General features: G+C 37.4%; 1 protein-coding gene across 1 annotated transcript in view; it reads left to right on the top strand.

The window, feature by feature from the left end:
- Positions 1-17212, top strand: part of TTC28 (tetratricopeptide repeat domain 28) — a 401892-nt gene that overhangs the window by 198375 nt on the left and 186305 nt on the right. The window lies entirely within an intron of this gene.

The raw sequence follows: 17212 nt of genomic DNA, 5'->3' as shown, positions 1-17212 counted from the left end.
TTTCAGCACCACTCACTGATACTGCAACCCCTGTGTGGATGCTTAAGTCTCTTACATAAAATGGCTTAGGGACTGCATACAGCCAGCTCTCCCCATCCAGGGATTGAGAAAGAGTATTTTCCATCTGTGGTTGGTTGAATCCACTGGTGTGAAACCCAGGGAGGCTGAGTGCTGACTGTATTTCTATTGAAAAAATCCACATATATGTGGACCCACAAAGTTTACACCCAGGTTGTTCAAGGGTCGACTCTATTTTGCTATTGAAATAAAATATGGGAAACTGCCTTTTGAAGTAAAAATTAACCACTGTGAATACTATGTCTGGTGAGAATACCAAGCTGCCTCTTTCTGCCTCTTACATCTTTGGCTATAATACCTTTAAAATTTGTTCCCAAGTAGCAAGATAGCAGCCTGAAAACACGTTGTCTACTTACCTTAAAGAGCAATATGTGTGTTGTTGTTTTTTAATACCATTACTCAGATACATAATAGGGGAAGTGATACCTTCTCCATAGGATTTTTTATTCTAACTTTCTATCTGCTTTAATGGTTTCAAAATTAATTTCAGGTGTCCATGGAGACCTTCCTGTGAGCTAATATTAATTGTCAAAAGAATACATAAATTATCCTGTACTAGAGACATTCTCTATTCAGGGAATCTGATATGCAAATATGCTGATGACTGAAGTTTTTTTTATAAGTCTGATTTCTCTCCTGAGCTTCATATTTCTTTATTCAGCTGCTTCCTGGACACTCACCTTCAATTCAGTGTTCTTGATCTAGTCCTCAATCTGTACCCACTTCTATATTCACCCTTGTTCTATTGCCCCCATTACCTCACTCTCATGTTTGGTTTGTTACTGCATTCTTTTTTTTTCTATAATAGAAATCTCTTTTCTGGTTCTTTCCTTCTGCCATCTTTTCCTTGGACATTGGCAGTAAGTAGCTTTCTCTCAGAACTTTTCACACTTTAAAAAACTCTCCTACAAGCAAGGGAGAGATGGTGTCTACTATTTGGGACTATGAAAGTAGCTTGAAATTGCTGCCAAAAGTAATTTATTTCAACTGGTTGAGAGTGTGAACTTAGATATTAGACAAACCTGGACTTGAACTTTGGCTTGGCTACTCGGTAATGTGTGACCCTTAAAATTAAATAACTCTTCTTAGTGTGATGAACATGTGAGTTGTTCCAATTTTTTGCTATTATGGAAAAGCTGTTATAAACATTCTTATATATATACTAGAGGCTCAGTGCATGGGATCCTTCAGTCTGGCCTGCGGGGATTGGGCCGAAACCAGCTCTCTGACATCCCCTGAAGGGTCCCGGATTGCGAGAGGGCGGTTCTCAGGTGACACACCTTCCTCTCTGGTTCTGGGTGCGTCACCCAAGAACCACAGCTGCCAAATCACCGCAGCTCGGCAGCTCCTGCGTTGAGCATCTGCCTCCTGGAGGTCAGTGCGCGTTATAGCTACTGGTCTACCGGTTGAATGGTCGGCTGGTCGGCTGGTTGCTTAGGCTTTTATATATATAGATCTTTTGATAGACATTGGCACTTACATCTGTTAAGTGTTTGGTCATATGTATATTTAGATATATTAGATTTTATGAGCTTTCCAGACTAGTTGTACCAAGTTATGTCAGCAGCAGCATAAGGGATTTTTAAGGTTTAATAAAAAATAAAGAGGTATAAGGAAACACACGTGTCTGAGTAAATAACTGTATGTGTAGTTAGATGAAGGAAGTGATTCTAATAGTAACTACTTTGCTTTTTGTTGTAAAAATTAAATTAGTTCATATAAGGTGTTTGCTTAGCACAGTGTTTGAGATGTAATAAGGATTCAAAAAAGTGCTACTATTATTATTGGCATTATAATTGTCTTCATTTAATGATTCATAAGGAAGTTGCATATGCCTATGTCATATCAGCTTTTAATTTAGCGTAAAATTGTTTTCGTCATATATTCAAGTAAACGAGGCACCCTTGGAAAAAGTGCTGTTTATTTTGTTAGATACCTTTGCATACCTCTTGTCACACTGGAGTATGTAAATCTGTTTGAACTCTGCCCTGATTCTAGTTTCTTCTTTATCCAGTTGATTACCTTCTAAAATTTGTTCTGGTCATGTAATTTTCCTGCTTAAAAGCTGTTGACAGTTTTCTGTTGCCTCCAGAATAAAGGCCAAACCCCTTTATAACTTCTATTTCGCATTATTCAGTTGCACTTACTGTTTACCTGTTTGTAATGGTGGTCTCCCCATTGTTTAACTGGCAGCATCTGCAGGGAAAGGAGAATTTTTATATTCTCATTCATTCATTTATCCATTTACTCAACATATGTTTACTGGGTGTTTACTGTGCTTCAGGTGCTATAATGACTTTGAGTGTAAAGATGAATATGCCATGCCCTAGCCAGTTTGGCTCAGTGGATAGAGCGTCGGCCTGCAGACCAAAGAGTCCCGGGTTCGATTCTGGTCAAGGGCACCTATCTTGGTTGCAGACTCCTTCCCGGCCGGGGCTTTGGTCAAGGCTCGTGCAGGAGGCAACCAATCAATGTGTTTCTCTCACATCGATGTTTCTCTCTGTCTTTCCCTCTCTCTCCCACTCTCCCTAAAAATCAATGGGAAAATGTCCTCGAGTGAGGATTAACAACAACAAAAAAGATGAATATGCCATTGTTCTTGCCCTCAAGTAGCTCAAATCTTCTGGCAAACCTCCTGTAGTGTTCCAGGCCAGTGTTGATAAATGCTTTTCAGCCTGGAGGAAAAACATTGAGGGCTTACTGTGGGTAAAGAGTGCTCGCCCCTCCTTCATTCTTATGAATGGCGGTCTTTGTTTTACTCAGAGCTGAGGAAGAAGTTTATGAAGCCCAGTAGTAAGCGTCAACAAGCTTACTCTTTTTTTTTTTTTTTGGCACTTTCTTTGCTGTCAGTAACTAAAACCTAAAATTTACATTTAATATTCTGATAATGCCTCCCACATAAAAGACCTTTTAAAATGAAAATTCATTTGTTGTGATATTGAAGATTAAAGGTAAATCATAATCATTAGCAATTTATGATGCCTGTAGGTTTATAGGAACAGTTACTGACCCAAAGTAAAGACTACTTGACTTTGTGAGAAAACTGAGCCTTCTGGATTTTCTTTAGGATGTGGCTACAGGAAATTCATTAGATGGTTTTCAATGACATCATCCTGACCATAGCACTCTCTCCAAAAGCAATGCTATTTTTCTTGGACCTTTTTGCAGACATTTTCTACACCATGTATATTAATATATTAGTAGTGCTAATATGAAATCCACACAAAGGTTTATGGGGTGTGTGTGTGAGAGAAAGACAAGAGAGACAGAAACAGAGAGAAGGAATGTAGTGAGATGATTGTTTTACTTCCAGCAGTACAGGAGAGTGGGCTAAAGGGTAAAAAGCATTCCATTTTATCTGAGAACCATGTCCTCATAGCGAGGATTAAGTTCAGGAAGGGAATGGTTGACAACCTCTTCAGTGGTGTGTATCACAGGCTTTTGAGAAACAAATAAGATTGTTAAGCCATAACTCTTCAAATCACGGAAGACTGTAGGATTTGGAAAGTATACATTGTGAAGAATGGAGATAGGATGTCAGTTTTTTTATTATGCTCTTTGTATTATAAGTCAGTTGAGCCTGTAATGGATAATGAAGTGCTCTCTTTCTCCTACAGATAAAATAGTTATTACTTCAAAAGAACTTGCACCCCCGGTGAATGTTTGTGTGTGTGTGTGTGTGTGTGTGCGCGCGCGCGTGCATTTGTCCCCCCTTATCTGTGGTTTTGCTTTCCATGGCTTCTTTAACTGTAGTCAACTGCGGTCCACAAATATTAAATGGAAAATTCCAGAAATAAGCAATTAGTAAGTTTTAAATGCATGCCGTTCTGAGTAGTGTAGTGAAATCCAGAGCAAGTATTTGCATCTCAGGAATGGATTTTTAGATAGTGTGATATACTTCAGAAATTTTCCAGAGAAATGGGCTCCCTGGGCTATACCAAAAGCCTTTTGCATGATAATACATGTGGATCATTATTAGGGACTGAACCTGAACCAAGAGCTTGCTAAGAGATTTGAGCATAAAGAATCAAAATTAAAGGATTCAGAAACAGATAAAATCTGACATATTGGAGATTGCAGCATTATCTAAGGTCTTGAATGCGATTGTTCCTGAACATACTTGATGACAATCTATAACGCCAAGATGCTTTCATTACAATGTGATGGGTGGCAGGCTGCTCTAACAGAACAGCTTCTGGATTAACTTACACTTTCTTGATTTTTAACTTGGGACTTAACTATTCTGGAGACCATGGAAACTTGGAGAAACTGTAGCAAATTGGTGGTATTCCTATTTTATAGATGATAAAATTAAGGCTTAAAGAGGGATGGGCTTTAGGCCACACAGCGTGTGTCAGGATCAGGTTTTGGAAAACAAGATGAAATATATTCTACTTGCTACTTGGAATAGAATTTTTGGTACAAATCATTAATCCTTGCTGAAATGAAGCCAGTGTGTGTCCAGTTTTTAAAAAGATAATTTCCACAACACAGGCAGCAACAAAAAACATACTTTCCTACAGTCCATTTTAATTTTGTGAGGACATCACTGAGGTTTGTTTAATTTTATGTCATTGTGGGTGAGAACAATTAAAATCTGATGAGAATAGATTGTAAGGACAGTGCCTTTCCCATCTACTGCTACAGATGATACAAATTAGGAATCCTTTTTTTTTTCAATTTTAGTTAACTATGAAAAAAACAGTCTGTTTTCAAAGTAGTAATCAGAATCTTTTATTCTTCCTGAATAAAAGTACTTTCCTCTAATTACCATAAAACTTGTATTGATTTCAAAGTTCTTCTTTTCTCCAGAGAAATTACATCCCGAAGAAATTATCACTGAATTGCTTATTGCTTTCATTCCTTAATCCATGTTTTTCTGCCAGCTCCCTAACCAGGTGTCCACTGGTTTCTGTGGGTGTGTTAGTGCATATCTTTGGGCCTTTCCTGGAAGAGAGAGGTTGAGAGAGCCATGAGTCTCCTAAATTTTACCATTTCAATCTCTGATAACTCTTTACTAGTTAATCAGTTGGTTAAATTAACTGATGCTATTTAGAATTTGTAATAATTGACTGAGCCTACATTTTTACCTTTTAACTATCTTTTAGGAGGTTTTACTAGGCATACCAAGAGGCTTACATGATTACAGGATGAGTAAAATCCTTAAGATAACATTCCTCAAATCTCTGGAAATATTAGGCATATAAAAATTAAGTATGCTGATCTGAATGTATAAGCAGAGCATGGTTTAAGATCTAATAGTTGCCGAAACCGGTTTGGCTCAGTGGATAGAGCGTCGGCCTGCGGACTGAAGGGTCCCGGGTTCGATTCCGGTCAAGGGCATGTACCTTGGTTGCGGGCATATCCCCGGTGGGGGATGTGCAGGAGGCAGCTGATCGATGTTTCTCTCTCATCGATGTTTCTAACTCTCTATCCCTCTCCCTTCCTCTCTGTAAAAAATCAATAAAATATATATTAAAAAAAAAAAAAAGATCTAATAGTCTTTGGTTGAGTCCTCACTCACACTTATCTAGTTGTGTGACTTTGAGCAAGTTACTTAAGCTTCTTTACTAAGCCTCACTTTCCTAACCCATAAAATAGTGGTAATATGTAATAAAACATTAAGCACAGTTGGGCATAAAGCATGTGGCTGGTTAGTCGGTATTGTCACAAGAGTCAGTGTCACCAGCCTCATCATCTGTATTATCATCCTCTAGCCATGAAAGCTTTTAGAGAAGTTCTAGTGACTTTGTATACTTGACAGTATCATAACCACCTATTTATCTATTCAAATCTTATTACTAATTCAGATCCATCTCTTTCCTGGAAAGGGGGAGGGGGTATTGTGAATCATTCAAATGCTGCTTGTTCTTTTTAAAAAAAATATATATTCTTATTGCTTTCAGAGAGGAAGGGAGAGAGAGAGACAAACATCAACGATGAGAAAGAATCATTGATCAGCCGCCTCATGCACATCCTTTACTGGGGATGGAGCCCACAACCTGGTTCATGGGTCGACGCTCAACCACTGAACCACACTGTCCAGGTTGCCGTTTAGTTTTTATTTGCAAGAAGTGAAACATAAGTAATGGAAATAGGTAAATAGGAAAGGAAATTAATGGGGGATAAATATTGCATGACACTTGACATTTGTACATATAAAAGCTACTTTTACAGTGTGTTTTGCTTTGTTTTTAAATGACAAAATGTAATCTGTACTTGATGACAGTCTGGAAAATAATTCTAGTATTGCTTTGTGTTCTCAGCTTCTCCAGACAAAGTACATTTGTTAGGAAATGTCTGATCCAGGGATTATTGCTACTTAATAGTATTGCCAGAGCCATAATTTTATGTGCTTGTGACTCTTCTCATCCTTCTCTATTTTGTTTTAGAATGAATGTAGCCCCACGGAGTAACATTTCTAATACTTGCTCTTTTTTAAAATGCAGTTTTAGGATTCAAATGTTTCCCCAATGTGTCTCACTTTGTCTTTTGCTTTTTGCTTTTTTTCACAAGAATTAAAGGAATAATAAATGAAGATAGTTAAGGTAAGCAACAGGAAATAAATCAACAATTTCTTTGTATCCAGGCCTGGGGACACTTAAGAATTCTAGAAACTGGTCCAGCCAGCATGGCTCTGGTTGAACATCAACCTATGAACCAGGAGGTCATGGTTTGATTCCTGGTCAGGGCACATGCCTGGGTTGTGGGCTTGATCCCCAGTGTAGGGAGTGCAGGAGGCAAGCTGATCAATGACTCTCTCTCATCATTGATGATTCTATCTCTCTCTCCCTCTCCCTTCCCCTCTGAAATCAATAAAACTATATTTAAAAAAAGGAAAAGAATTCTAGAAAGTGAATTTTAGAGGTGGAATGGAGTTAGGGAGATATCATTTTATAGACGAAGAAACCAGGGTACAGGGTTGTCTATGTAGCCGAGTAAGAGTAGATTTGGAACTAGTCTGCAGGCCTCTGACTGCTAATTCAATGTTTTTATCATTGATCCCTACTCTTCTGCATGTGTTTCCTTCCACCTTAAAGCCAGGATGCTTTTGTATTTCTCATTGTGCATCTCGGGCTGTATCTTGGGCTATTTCCCCTTTTCTAATTATAGAGATTGTTGTCATTTTCCTATTTGAGATCTCTGTTTATCTCGGTTATTAAAAGTAAGCTTATAAGAAAAACACATGGTTCCCACCCCCACTCCCAACATACCATTTTATAAATATCTTTCTTTATCCCAGTAATACCATACTTGAACACCACTCTTCTTTTCCAAACTTTTTTTCTGACTAGCATAAATTCAGAGTCAGTCTTTCTAAAAGCTTCACCCCATAGTAACATGTAGAATGACATCTAATAAATTTGGCATTTCTTCATGCAATGTCTTGTTCACATCATAAGCTGTTTTATTGTGTTACAGAAATTAGTATTGGTACATTATGCAAGAAGTCAAAAACTCACCACATCCCCCCCCCCCGCCAAGACAGTGTTGTTAAATGTAGCTAAATAAGTCTGGCAAGAATGGGCAATGTACAAAAATAACTTTAAAGAACAAAACTGGGAAGACTGTTGAGAGACCACAAGGACTTAAAAGCAGAAATTAAAAGGAAAATGAAGACAGCAAAGCAATATGTTTCTTGTTGGGCAAAGCTCCCCTAAGGGACCCTGTATTCAAATACTCTTTCACATTGCATTTGAATCCTTAGCTTCCAACGGCCACTATACCACAGAGACCCAACAGTGTGTAGTGGTTCCTTCATCTCCTGGGCCTCTAGCTGCCTCCTATTACAGCCCCACATTTAAAAATAGCAGGGAAATGAGGGAAAATCATAAACTAGCTATAATAAAATTAGTGCTTGCGTGAAAGACTATTGCCAGAGAACAGCTTTTAGAAGGCCCTGTACTGCCAGAAGGCCGCTGGGTGTTGGCAGTATTCAAGCATTCACTGGCCAGCACATTGAGACCCAAATTGGGCGCTTTATTAAAGATAGAGTGTCTTTTCTTCATGATCATGAGTGTAAAGAGGTGTTGTTTTTTTAAGTAATAGGAAGTAGATCAGAAAAATATATTATCATAATAAATAAATATCACTCTTTCTTGCCAACATAGAAAAATAGAAATTAAATAACTTTGAAGAAGAAATATTACTGTTTTTCTCAAAAAGACTGATTAAGTGAAGGGTGTCCAAGAGCTAACATCTAAGAAACTAGATGCATTGATAAAGAATGCCACAGTAACAAAAAACCCAACTCTTCATTAATCTGTAAGTGGGAAAATAGCAGGAATTGGGCATGAAGGTATGGTGAGGATCATTGCATTTCCCATTAACTGCATACTTGTGGAAGATCTGGAATTCTCATTACAACTTGAAAGGAAAACTGATTCTTTTAGAATCAGATATTTTCAAACTAGTATGTCACAGAGCTTGCTCTGGTTCAATGGTTTTTGCTACTAAGTATGCATTACCTTGGTTATTGGCTTTCATTCCCATATATATCATTAACATAGATGAGTCTTGAAGTCAGTCTGCCTTTCAAGGATGTGTTTCAGAAACCTGGATGGAAAGATTTTTTACCTAACCTCATGAATAGGTCTTTTAAAAGGGCTTTTGTTGGTATTCACCCCACCCTGTCTCTGCTGTTGAACTTGTAGACCATTCCTGCACCTACTGCAGGCTGTAGTCTGGATTGCATTTCTTGGTCATAACCTTGTTTCTAGCAGTCTTCTTAAGAATGAGCTGGTGGATTTCAGTACTAATACTGTCATGTGGGCTATTCTAGTGAGAAGCTTGGTTCAATCTAAAAAGTTGGATCGGCATTCAGAGCATTCATTTTAAGTAAACTCTTCACTAGGGCTGCAGGGGCCAGCCCCTTAATCTGGTTCATATATTCCATTTGCTTTTTAATCTCTTGATTGTACAGAGTATGCATCTCCATTCTAAATGGGGGGAAAAAGGAGTCTGTTCTTGATGGTACACCGGCTTCGGCATGCCCCTTAAGTTTATAGAAGGTGTAAAATACCTGATATTAAACTTTGAAAATGTCCTTAAAGGATTTCACCGCAGCTGAGCAGCTCTAGTCCCAAAGGACTAAATCCTCTGTCCTGTTTCTTATATAGGAACGTGGGATATAAATCATTTTAGAGAGATTGCAAAAAAAACAATTACTGAAATCTTGAGCAAAAACATTTGAATTTAGAAACTATAATGATGTTATTGGCTTTATCTAGAGAATGCCTATTTCTGATTAGGTACTACAGGTTTAACTCATGTGTGCTGATTGGACAGCAGCATTAATAGTACTAGGTTAATATACATGATGATCTCCCTCTGAAGATCTCAACGTATTTTATATGTTTCAGCACATTCAGTGTTTTGACTCTCAGACATCCATGTTTTCTTCTTGATATACTTTATTTCTCTTGGTTACAGAAAGAAGTGGACATAGGTAAAGGATCACAAGAAAGCAATGATTGGGTCTCCCACCAAATTTCAGATATTTTCCCTTGCCTTGTTCCCATTTGCTAAGTGTAACTTGCCCTGGCACCTAGCTGTTTTAGTGTCCTGAATAGCTATCAAAAGGAATGGATTTCCCAGCTTATAAAGTTTTTTTCTAGATTGATATGCCAATATTAGACTTTGGAATGCTGGAGAAGCCTTTCCAGGAAATAGAAATAGAAATCCAGCTGCTTTTTCTTCTCTCTAGAAACCAGTGTTTCTGTGTAGTTTGCCAACAGCTTCTTTCAAGATATAGAATTAAAAATCATAGAAATTGGAAATAGGAAAGATACTGTAGGTCATTTAGCCTAGCATTTATTTTTATTTTTTTTATTTTTTATTTATTTATTTTTTTAAATATATTTTATTGGTATTTTACAGAGAGGAAAGGAGAGGGATAGAAAGCTAGAAACATCGATGAGAGAGAAACATCGACCAGCTGCCTCCTGCACACCTCCCACTGGGGATGTGCCCGCAACCAAGGTACATGCCCTTGACCGGAATCGAACCCGGGACCCTTCAGTCCGCAGGCCAACGCTCTATCCACTGAGCCAAACCGGTTTCGGCTAGCCTAGCATTTAGTACAGTACTCTGCTAATCCCTCAGATACACATAGAAAGTCAACTATTATACAAGATAATTGTCTCCAATGAATATAACTTGGCAACTCAATATCCTGGCCTTCTGATCTTGAGTTTAGAAGTAGTAAAATAGGAAAAGCCCCATATTTGATGCAACTCTGTTAAAATGTAAATGCTTCAAAACCTTCATTCAAATACACACAACTCATGTCATCATTGAGGTGTTGTCATGTAGTCAGTCATTCTGATGGGATTTGGCTTTTATAGGGTTAATGAGTACACAAATGTCACATGCTTAATAATTGTGTATATCAGTTTTCTGTTGCTATAGTAATACTGCATGAAAAAACCACAAAACCTCAGGGCTTTACAACAATACACATTTATTTTTGCTTACATATCTCTCGTCAAAGCTAGGCTTAGTGGGACTTACATATTTGCAATTAGCTGAGGTTCTCTGGGTGGTGGCTGGGTAGCTTCCCTGATCTTGTCCAGCCTTTCTCATGTATGTGAGACTTCCTCTAGGACAGCTGTGGGTCACCCTGGGCATTCTCTAATTATGAAGACAGAGGGGCAAGTGCTTGGCAAGCTTCTGCTTGTATCACATTTGCTAACATCTTATTGGACTAAGCAATTGAACTTGACTTAGCCAGAGTCAGCACCACATCCTCAATAGGGGACGTGAAGAATTACAGCTGTCAATGCAATCACTCTACCACAGTGTGATGGCTTAATTATCTCATAAATGAGCATGACTGAAAATGATACACCCAGGTTATAAATACCTTAATATGTATTGTTTTCTATGTAATTCCTTTTGAGGAAGCAATGAACTTGTACTCCAAAAAAAAAAAAAAAAAAAAAAAAAAAAAAAAAAAAAGACGGGACAAAGGGTGACAAGAATCAGTTTACCTGGTACTTTCACATTTTTGTTTCCATTTAATTCCCACAAAAACCTACAAGAAGAATTATTTTAATAACTAATAATTATTGTTATCTCTGAAATATTTGGACTGCCTCACCTCTATCTGGGTACTACTGAAGAAATGTTGATGAGAACATTTAAAGGCCATTTCTACCCTAAGATTTGTATGATTCAGTGGTTACTTCATAGATTTTCTGAGTATATGTCTCATTTACTATGTTATCTTGGCCAAAATGACTTGGACTTTTTGTTTCAACATTACTCTCTCTGCTATTTGTCTTGTTCCAAGAATTTTAAGGAATTTTTTTAATTTAAAATTTTATTTTTCAATTACAGCTTATAATCAATTTTATATTTTATTAGTTTCAGGTGTACAGCATAGTGGTTCGACAGTTATATACTTTACAAAGTGGTCCCCTGATATTTCAGGTACCCACCTGACTCCATACATAGTTATTGCAGCATTATTGACTTTGTTTCCTATGCTTTACTTTATGTCCCTGTTACAATTTTATGACTGCCAATTTGTACTTCTTAATCCCTTCACCTTTTTCACCCAGTCCTCCAACCCCTCTTCTCTCTGGCAATCTATTAGTCTGTTTCTCTGTATCTGGCAATCTATTAGTCTGTTTCTCTGTATCTGGCAATCTATTAGTCTGTTTCTCTGTATCTGTGAGTCTGTTTTTGTTCATTTGTTTATTTTGATCTTCAGATTCCACATATATGTGAAACCAAGAATTTTAAGTTGATAAATAAGTTGATGTAGGTCAGTTATCAACAACCTAGCATAGGAGATGATTTTTGAGAAGCGCTACTGGTCATTTAGCAAAACTGTAATATCATAACAATAGCTACTATTTACTAAGCCTTTTACTAAGCCTCTCTTGTATCCCACGGGATACATGCAGTTTCCTCTCATCCGTACAGTAAGCCCCGGAAGTAGGGAATATCCAGAAATTCCGGTTCCTTCCCTGAGGAAACGTTTTAGTAGGTGATCGGGTACCCCCCTCTTCTCATTTCTTTCTTCCACAAAGACTGATTGGGAGGGAGTGAATTAATGAGCAATAAGCCATTTGAAAAGTTATAGTTACTAGTTCCTAATGTATGCCAAAAAATATCAAGGGATGGACACGTGGTATGCATGAACTTACAAAAGACATTTGCTTGAAATTACAATTGAGCAATACATCAGTCTTTCAGTTCCATTAATTGTGTAATTTGTGCAAGTTGCTAATACTGATTTCTCAAAGTCACATTTTAAATATGGGCACAGGATATATAGATGTATGTTGAACCATTTCTTTTAAGCTATTTGTGAAATACCTGTTGCAGATTCTCTTTTACAAATACTATGTATTTACATATTGTCTTATTTTTAAGAGGCTCATGGATAAAGTAGATTATCTTGTTGAAATCACCATTTTGTAGCCGAAACCGGTTTGGCTCAGTGGATAGAGCATCGGCCTGCGGACTCAAGGGTCCCAGGTTCGATTCCGGTCAAGGGCATGTACTGTGGTTGCGGGCACATCCCCAGTGGGGGGTGTGCAGGAGGCAGCTGATCGATGTTTCTCTCCCATCGATGTTTCTAGCTCTCTATCCCTCTCCCTTCCTCTCTGTAAAATATCAATAAAATATATTAAAAAAAAAAAAAAGAAATCACCATTTTGTAGGTTAAAAAAAAAGAATATTGGTAGTTTCATATGTTTTGACTTAATATTCAGTACTGTTATCTGTGAGAGAAAATAAGGAATCACTAGAGATATTTTCATCCTAGACCTTTCTCTTAAACTTCAAACCCATATTTCTGACTTCCTTCCCTTCATCTCTACCAGCATGTGTCATAGTCACATTCAGTTCATCAGGTCTAAACCAAGCTCTTCATCTTCTCCCTCCTGTGTGATCTCTCTGATTCTCCTGGCTTCCTTGATGCCCATTGCAGACACCTGACAGTCCTGCTAGCCTCTCACATCCTCCACAATGAAGGCAGTCTTCAGGCCCTATCCAAGCTGACACACAGGTTGATATATATCATACATATGCAATATATGTGTATCCGTTTATAGCCTTTAAATATCTTTTGTTCTCCTTTCCAAGAGACCCTTATCATCTTCCCCTGAACACATTTAAATTTTTTTGCTTGTTTTTAATATGTTGTTCCACAAATGATGAAAGGCACAACAATCTCTGAGTTGGTCCTTTTGCCTACCCACTGTCTCCTTTTGACCCATTTCCCCTAAGACTTCAGAGCAGAATTTCAAATTGCAAATCTACCAGTAACTCACCACAAATCAAAGTCTAATCTCATTAGCCCTGGCCCTTCCTGATTCAGCTCCTAATTGCCTTTCCAGGATCATTTCCGACTATTCTGTTTGTGGGTCCTCTCTTCTAGCCGGAACTAACCTCCTACTCTTTTTGTCCTGAGATCAAGCCTTAGATTAAGCTTCATCCTCTCTGCTCAGCGTTCCCTAAATGCTGCGTCAACATGATCTCTTGCCAGATAGACTCCGAGGAGGGTTTAATGAAAAACATTATGTACCTCAGGTTCATTGATCTATCAACATCACTCCATTAAGTATACAAAGTACTACATTCTTTTATCTGTTTTGTTCCACATGTATATAAAAATTGATACAGGAACTTACTGAGTAGTGTAGATATAGGAAAGTAGGATGATTATATGAAATAAAATGCAGACTGCATCTGTATGTGGTAAAATTGTACCAGTTTAGAATGTTCTTTTTAAAGAAAAAGTAATGTACATATTTCTGATTTTTTTTGGCTTACTATTCATTTTACTAGCCATGAGATATTTATTTCAGACTATTTTATATATAATGTATTGTCATATGTGAAGCCCAAATGTAATAGATTTATTATTTAAACAAATTTAAATTTAGGTATAATTGACATATAAATGATATTAAGTTCAGGTATACAACATAATGATTTATTATTTGTATACAGGTTGGGGCAAAAGTAGGTTTACAGTTGTTCGTATGTAAAAAATACAATAATTAATAAACAATACAAGAATAAACTCTGTTTTGCAAGCTCACAACTATAAATCTACTTTTGCCCTACCCTGTATAAATTGAAATGATCACCATAATCAGTCTATTAACATCCATCACCATACATACTTATAAATTTTTTTGAATGATGAGAACTTGTAAGATTTACTTGCTTAGCAACTTTCAAATATGCAATACAGTATTATTAACTATTGTCACCATGTGGTACATTGCATCCCCATGACTTATTTATTTTATAATTGGAAATTTGCATTATTTTGTCCATTCCCCCACCTCCCACCTCTGGCAACCACTCTGTTCTTCTGTACCTATAAGCTTGCTTTTGTTGTTTTTAGAGTCCACATATAAATGGAATCATTCAGTATTTGTCTTCTCTATCTGACTTGTTTTACTTAGCATAATACCCTCAAAGTCCATCTATGTTGTCAGAAATGGCAAGATTTCATTCTTTTTTATACGAAATATATATCATTGTACATTCCATAGCTTTCTCCGGAGACTCATCTATCAATGGGCATTGGGTTTTTTCCATATTATAGCTACTGTAAATAATCCTGCAGTGAATATGGGAGGTGCATATATGTTTTCAAATTAATGTTTTTGTGTTATTTGGATAAATAGCCAGAGGTGAGATTGCTGAATAACAAGGTAGTTATGTTTTTAATGTTTTGAAGCCCCTCCATACTGTTTTCCATAGTGGCTGTACCAATTTACATTTCCACCAACAGTGTACAAGGATTCTCTTTCTCCACATTCTTGCCAACACTTGTTGTTTCTTGTCTTTTTGATAACATGTTACCAGATGTGAGATGATCTCTCATTGTAAATTTGACTTGCATTTCCTTAATTTACTGATTAGGGATGTTGAACATCTTTTCATGTACCTGTTGGACATCTGTATGTCTTTGGAAAAATATCTGTTTGGATCTTTTGTCCGTTTTTTAAAGAGAATTGTTTAATTTTTTGCTATTGAGATTTATGAGTAGAGGTTTGCTATTTTTCAAAAAACCGCAGTTAGCTGCTCAAGCTCTCTAAACCTTTGTTTATTCATCTGTAAAATGGAGATAAAAACAGAAAATACTTCACAGGGCTATTAAAGAGATTAAATGCATGTAACATACTAACATCATACATAGTACACAGTAAGGATTTAATAGATGTTAGCCATTATTATTGTTTATTTCTTGATGCCAGAAACTATCATTTACCTCTTATTCATCTCATTCAACATCTAACATAAAACTTCACCATGAAAGCTTATCCCGTGGCTTCCTTAAAAACAAGTTTGTAGCCCTGGCTGGTGTGGCTCAGTTGGTTGGAGCATTGTCTGGTACATCAAAAGGTTGTGGGTTTGATTCCCAGTCAGGGTGCATACCTAGGTTGCAGGTTCTATCCCTGGTCCAGGTGCATATGGAAGGCAGCCAATCAATGTCTCTCTCTCTCTCCTTTCCTCCCTTCGTCCCTCCACCTCACTCTATAAATCAACACTTTGCACATCTTAACCCTTATTCTGGAATTCTTCCAGACCACCTTCTTCGCTTACCTGCCTTCCTCTCCTGTCCTTGCCAGTTCTAATTCCTGACCTACCCCTGTCCTCCATCTTTTATTTAGGCTCTATAACTTGCACCCCACCCTGCACCTAGTGTGTTCTGTTGTCAACTACATTGGATCCTCTGGTGGTCTCATGAGGGACTGATTTCTGTTAGTCATTCTCAAGTCTCTTGAGCCACCCTTCCCCATGAGGAAAGCCTGTGTGAGAGAGAATCATTGATTGGCTGCCTCCTGCACACCTCAACCCATGACCTCCTGGTTCATGGGTCCATGTTCAACCACTGAGCCACACTGGCTGGGCAAAGCCCTGGTTCTTTATTGCTAGTTGGGGCTTGTGGGATCACAGATTTGTCCTACCCCTCAGGCTAATGTTTGGTCAGTCCCTGCCTTAGGACTTAACAGTGATTTGTATAAAACATATGACTCCTTGGAATCCTTAACAAATGGCAGTCTTATGCCTACATCTGTTAGTCTAGGTCTCTTCGTTAAGACTGATTTTCTTCTATACATATTTTTAACTTTAAGAAGGAAAATCTCATAGTTATGTGTATCAGAAATGAAGCTATAGGAATAGGCTATTAGTTTATATTAAGTTTCAGTGACTAAGAGATATTGTAGACATATGAGACTTACTTGAGATACTTTGATATGGATAAGAGAAGATCAAAGAAAAAATTGGGTAATGAATATATCACTTTGAAAAATGTAACTTTAATTTAGCCTTGCTGCAGTGTGGAAAACTCTATTTTTCTAGTTTAGTGGCTCAGAACTATTGTTTGTATAAAATCTAATTTAAAAGGTCAGTAGCTGAGATAAACATTTGTGTCAGATACAAATGGCTGCAGGGTTGTATTAGTTGTAATAGTTCAAGCTGTAGAACTACCCTGATGTGACAAATAAGAGCCACTGAGGGCTCTCTGCTTGAACCATGATGTGAGCGTTGATTTTTGCCCTACTCTCACAGTATGCTGAGGGAGATTTTAGCCCTGATTTTGCTTCCAAGTACTGATTTCCTTCTCTGTTATTATTTCACTGTAATAAGAGAGAGAAAGAAGAAATATCTAAGCCTGAAGCTGTTTCATCTGTTTTTCACATCAAAATTTGTTGATCCTATGTAATATAAGTTTAGTTAGGAATCTTCTGTTAAAATGTTTCTGATACAGAATCTTAGAATATTAGATCTCAAAGGACCTTAAAGATCATCTAGCCCAGTGTTTTCTGGACTGAGTTCTAACTGTATTTTGTAGGATGTTAGAAGGTGTTCCAATAATAAAAAGGTTTTATGGGCATAGTACGTGTCTGATATCCAGGGCTAAAAAGGAAGCTTGGTAGGCTTCTGCCTGTAGGAGTTCTCACAGGTTTAAATGTGCTAAGGTACTTTGTTAATCATAAAGGGATTAAAAAGGGGGGTATGTAAGTAGGAAGAGTGACTCAAATTTATTGGAATTCTTATGTGGAAAACCTATTAACATCTATCAGAAGGATCCAGTTAAAATAGTAACACAGAGTATTGCTGCTCAGAACCATGGAAACAGGTTCCCAGCTCA

Source organism: Plecotus auritus, assembly GCF_963455305.1.
Source record: "Plecotus auritus genome assembly, chromosome: 13".
Lineage (NCBI taxonomy): Eukaryota > Metazoa > Chordata > Mammalia > Chiroptera > Vespertilionidae > Plecotus > Plecotus auritus.
Note: the sequence above shows the minus strand (reverse complement) of the source record. Positions and strands in the feature narration are given on the sequence as shown.